This window comes from Mycteria americana, chromosome 10, assembly GCF_035582795.1.
Source record: "Mycteria americana isolate JAX WOST 10 ecotype Jacksonville Zoo and Gardens chromosome 10, USCA_MyAme_1.0, whole genome shotgun sequence".
Taxonomy (NCBI): domain Eukaryota; kingdom Metazoa; phylum Chordata; class Aves; order Ciconiiformes; family Ciconiidae; genus Mycteria; species Mycteria americana.
In genome coordinates this window covers 7,817,884-7,823,883 of record NC_134374.1, presented here as the reverse complement: position 1 = coordinate 7,823,883, position 6,000 = coordinate 7,817,884, and positions in this window count along the sequence as shown.

The following is a 6,000-nucleotide window of genomic DNA, read 5'->3' as shown; positions in this document are numbered from 1 at the left end:
AGCCATAACGGTGGATTCTTAAGCCTTACATAAAATGGTCTGTTTGAAAGAATCAGGATTCTGGATTGAGTGTTTCGCCATGGCGGGGAGAGGGAAAGGCAGAGATACGTGTGCGAAAAAGCAGAGTTGAGAGGCTCTGCAATGAAGTAATGGCTGCTCTTTTGTGTGAGCTGTAAAATGCATTTTAATATGATTCTCTGTAGGAAAAAACCAGAATGATCCCCAACATAGTTACATGCAGATAAACTGTAATAAAAGTTCCACAAATACACAGTTCCCCATTTTCTCTGCTTAAATAGATAAGTGTAGACGAAACAACTGGGGACTGATTTCATGTTCCATACATAGTTATTGAAATTATCAGAACGGAAAGGACGCAGGCAATTGGACAATAATATTTATGTACTGAAATATGCACTTTCTTTGAGATATAAAAGTATCTAAGAAAGTAACAGAAATCTGCAGAATCTCTCTCGGACCATTACAGAAATTAATTCACACGTGTATCTCACTATGAAGTCTCATGCAGCTTTCTATCGCAGGAGCTCACTATGTGAACAAAATTAGTCTTTGCTGGCACTGTACACTTAATTACTGAAACAAAGGTGCCACAGTTTGATCCTTGGATTATCGTGGGCTTGCCATGGGGAACTTAAGTTACTAGATGTGACTCTGGCTTGTCGACTTTCAACACACTTTCTCAATTAAGCTGTGCGTGCCCCCCAATTAAATAGCAATTCATAGTTACTGCAAATTGATTTCTACCCAGGCTGTGGTTAGAGCTGCCAAATGAAATGTCAGAGAGGAACGTCTTCTTAACTTAGAATATTATACTGATTTTCTTAAAAAATTTTCTTAGCGTTTGTAAACATTTGGTAAGTAAACTTCAGACCTTTATCCAATCTTTTCTTTATGAAATATGGAAGAACCTCAGTGATTTATCATTCTCTGAATTTTATTGTACTGCCTTTTTTGTGTATTTAGGGTCAGTTAATATGAGTCGTACAGCAGACCAGAGGGTAATTTAAATTTTAATATATTGCAGGTAGGCAGTGTCAATGCATTATTTCTGTCTGTGGAAAGGTACCGGTTCTCTCATTGACCGATTATGGCAAAAGGAAAAATCATATCGCCAGGATGCATCACAAGAAGACATGAAGTGTACCTAAGTCAGTCAGTTTATTATGACATTGCAGGCACCAGCAGGATTTGCCACATGTCCGTGTGTTGCAGGTATCTGCAAGCCTCAGTGATTCTAGATCAGTCACTAGAAATAACGCGGAAAGATCTGACTTGGCTCCTGAGTTGAGCATGTTCACTGTGCAGAGGAACCCGGACTGATTTGTAAATCCCTGGCTGTTCAGAAGGGAACTAAAGAGGATGTTACGCTTACAAGTCAGGATATTAGGGTCCAGTTCTTCACTTGGCCACAGACTTTCTGGTCCCTGCTCCCTCGTACGCCAGGCAGCTGCTCGTGTCCCGCACCGTTCCCCCTTCCCCGGCCGAAGGGAGCCTGCCTGGATGCAAATCCCTCTAAAGCAGTGTTGTCTCTTCTTGTGTCTGTATAGCATAATGAGCAACGGAGCTCCAATCTCTGCCGAGCTTTCCAGGCAATACAAGTAATACTATTAATATTTACTAATGATAATAACCAAAGCTTAAGTCACAAGAGCAGGGCGGTGAAAGCCTCAGCTCTTCTGGATCCTGCCAGTCGGCTAGGCTTCACCTTTATCCCCATCGTGTTTTATGAAGAGCCTCCCAGCTGGCTCCCAGCATGGTGCGTGCAGTCTATTAAGCTGTTTTACAAGAGTGAGTGGCATGTTCATAAAGGCGATTAAGCAAGGTACAAGTATCAGAAAAGCAAGGATTTTGTGGTGTGCTTCATTAGCACTCATGCAACACAGCTGAAAGTGCAAGTGGAACCTTTCAATTAAGCTGTAGTAAAGGGAATTATGACAAGGATATTCCTCAAAGTGAATCTTGAGATTATAAAATAGACTAGTTGCTAAATATATAAACATGTTAATGACTGACCATTAGCCCACCTTATTAAAAACATAGAAAGCAATTTATGCAATGTAAAGAGTAATGCAGTCTAGATTTTCCTTCTCTGCTGAATTACTCAGCAATCATAATTTAAGTTGACTTCTGTTGTCCTTTATGCAGTAAAGTTCAAACTTTGATGACTTAGGAATGGAGTCTCTGTGCATCTATAAATGGTATATATAATGCAGCTTTTGAAGTTTTACTGATTTATACCAGCAAGAGATATGAGACTGATTTTTTAAATCAAAGGCAAGCGGCTTAATGACAGCTTTGTTAATATCTGCTAAGCTGAAATCTGGCCCTGATTCCAAACCTTCTTCTAGACAAATGCAAATGCAATATCTTCAGATATTCCCATTTTACACGAGGCATAGATAGGAGTTTGGAATCAGCATTACAGTTTTGGTAATCATTAATTGTATAGAATATTTTGAACCGTTTCTACTTAAATTCCATCTACTGAGTATTGGTATTTACACAAAATATTCAGAGTAACAGAACTTGCTGTATTGGTATAGATCATTTATTCATGAAGTCCAGTAGCCATCTGCAGCAGCGAGCAATAACTGAGAAGGAGGCAATCATCTTTCATAATTACAACTAACCAAGTGCACATCAGCGCATACTATTTGTTATAAAATTCTCAGTTTATTGTCACAAATAAACTCAGGGGTCAAACTCTACGTTCAAGGCATGAGTAAAGTGGATTTGAAACTTAGGTTACTGGGAGCTGCAAGCTCTCAGCACAAACATAAAATCCTGGACTATAAAAATATCTGATTCACTTGCTAAGTGACTCAGCATGATGCTGACTGCACATGTACACAGCACCGAACAAAGGAACTCCGGAAAATGAGAGAAAAAGATGATAAGCCAAGATGATGTGTCTGACAATAATAGTAGTGAATTATGTTATTATGATTATATAATAAAAATCTTTGTGCAAAAATTTACTGCATCTTAACAAGACGTTTTAGAGAAAAAAAATATATAATGTAATTGTTACAATAATGGAAGGGTATTTTATGTCAAATGATCTGCTTTAGCTTCTTGATTAGTTAGATTTTACCAGAGAGAAACTGAAATTAAGAACTGACTTCTATTATTAGGCATGAAATTGAGGAATATGAATGTGTGCAAGCATATTCTGATTACACAAGAAAGCCAGCATTCAGACACTAGCGCATAGGCAGGTATGCGCTACGTTTTCCAGACACTCTGTCAGGTCTTTTTTGGAGGTATCAGTATTTTAGAGGTGGAATATCTAAAGGATGAGATCAGACCTGCGAGTGCAGTGCATTTACTTTTTGCCCTAAAGCCAGCGCAGCCAGAGGTAAGGAAATGTCAAAATGCAGTAGGACCTTCCAGCCGTATCTTGATCCCAGCTTACCATGGAGGACAACCTCAGCCTAAGTCAGGCTGGTGGGTGCAAGGAATACTTCTCAGGTAGCGTCTCCTCTTCTTGTACGACCTCAGGCACAGAGACAGCACTAAGCTCAGGCCACTCCTGTCCGCAATGGTGCGACTGGGAAGGAATGATGGGGTGGAAGGGAATTAAAGTCCTAATTTCATATTATTAAGTACAAGGAATTAAATACCCAGTAGATTTTGATACTGCCTGAGAGTGTTCGGTACAATTAAACACCCATAATAGAGTATGGTGCGTAGACTTAAATAAAAAATTCAAATGGCTGGATCTGAAATTTTTGAAAGGCCAGTATCCATAATGGTTGAATATTTAACCTCTCTAAACCTCTAGAAAATTTTATAGCGCGTACACTATGTCACTATATGACTGTAAAGCTCAAAAACCTCAGCAATAGTACCTCAGCATTATTGTAACTGACAGCCAGAGAGGGGAACTGCTTGCACCAAGGCGCTTTGCTTCTGTGGTGTTGGACAAAATGTGATCATCTTGGAGACGGCAAATCTTACTTTTCAGAGGAGAGCTAACCAGCTCCAAAGGAGCAGTATTTCTCCTGCCAGCTTTTGCTGCTCTGTGACTTCTACAAGGAGTTAGCCAAGCTGCTACTTGTAAGGGATGGTGCAAGGATGCCTATATAAAAATGTGATAGCACATTACTGTGACTGAGACCAAAAAACCCCCCAAAAACAACCCGAATAATAAAACCTGCAGCACCTCCAGGTCCCAAACCTGTGTGTCCATCTGTATTGTAAAGTCATTCTGCTTCACCTGCCAAGGCCAGGGGAGGTGGAATGCACTTGTGTGCTGGCTCACCCGAGGAGGCACGCACTGGCTGCTACCCACGCTGTGCCCTGCGGGCGGAAAATAGGGTTACGTGCTCTGCCGTTAATGCGGGTGATGCTTCCTTTCAGTTCCTTCCAGTGGTGACTTTCAGGCAAAATCCATTCTCTTTGCCAGATATCCTAAAGGTGTTTGGGAAAAATGTAGTGCCTTGGTACTGCTTTTCTCCCCGATGGCTTTGATGGCCGATTAGGCTCCTTTTTTAATTCAGTTAGTGGCTTCCTGGCCCCAGGCCTGCCTCTCTCAGTCTCTACATCCAAAAGAAGTCAGATGGAAGAAATTTCTTCCAGGGCTAACTTGAAAAACAATCAGTTCTTTTAAACTGTTGCCTTCAAGATGACTGCATACTCCTTATCATATCTTGCTGTCTTCAGACCCAGTTACCTCCCTTGAAAGTGAGCAGCAGATCCAAGCAGATGTTTTCTTATCAAGAATTCATACCAGACCTATTTATTTTAAATTAGCATATCTCATTAACTGTCTCAAGGACACTGGCTGAATTCATCTTTTAATGAGTATCTCAGAAATCTAGCTTTCAAAAGCGAAATGCAACTGCAAATAGCTGCACTTTTAACTCTCTCACTTCCAGCACAGGCTTTGATAGGCGAGCAGTCGAGGAGAGGGCTTTTCTAGCCAGCCTTTGTGAAAAGCCCCACTAGTATAGCACCTGGTATTTTGGGGTCAGGATACGCCAGCCTGTCTTGACCCCTGTGCAGGTGTAGGGCTGCCGGAGCAGCAGTCGGAGAAAGCAGAGGGGAGGATCGGCCGCGTGCCCAGCACTGCGCGGGAGAGGCTCCGGGCCAGCCCCGTCCCCCCGTGGGCTGCAGCCCAGGAGCACGGCTGCGAAACACCTTCTCCCTCCCTGTGACCACGCGGGGCGGGCGCCGTTCCGCTGCACGTCCTCCCACCAAGATTTTAGGAGGGCACCGTTCCGCTGCACGTCCTCCCACCAACATTTTAGGAGGGCACCGTTCCGCTGCACGTCCTCCCACCAAGATTTTAGGAGGGCACCGTTCCGCTGCACGTCCTCCCACCAAGATTTTAGGAGTGCCCTGCAGCAGGGACGGGAATGCAGTGAAGAGCAGGGGTGCCTCCATCGCCGTCTGCTGCATGCCCTACCTAGATGTGTATTTTCTCTGGTTCTCTGATCATATTTTCCCCCTAAATAGCTGCCCTAAAATTATTTTGGTACAATATTTAATCATTCAAAAGGAAAGCCCAGGCTGATGTGATATTTCAATTGGATATAATCCAAAAATCCACATTTATTTGTTCTAATATATGAGTATTAGTGAAGCCAGAATGCCTCCGAGGCTTCACAGATTGCATTTTTTTGTACCTAAGAAAAGGCCTCAGCGAGTATGCATGGTGTTGTCTATATATCTTCTATAGAAAGGCATTCTGGTATCGTGCTTATTAAAGGGAATATAATTACACTAGAAATACTAAAATATTACACTGAAGGTGCGGTTTGCAGAAATGGGTTCTTCTGAAGGAACAGGCACGTAAAGATATTATTTTAGGGCGAGTTTATGTGTGACATTGCAGCAATCAGCTAATCTGCTGTACCTGCTCCGGCAAACGCTGCTAGGTGAGATATGAGGTATGAGATATTGGGTAACGCAGGACAGGCGTGGGCATGGCCGGAGAGTAACCCAAAGCCCACTGTAACTTTTACTTCCATGAGG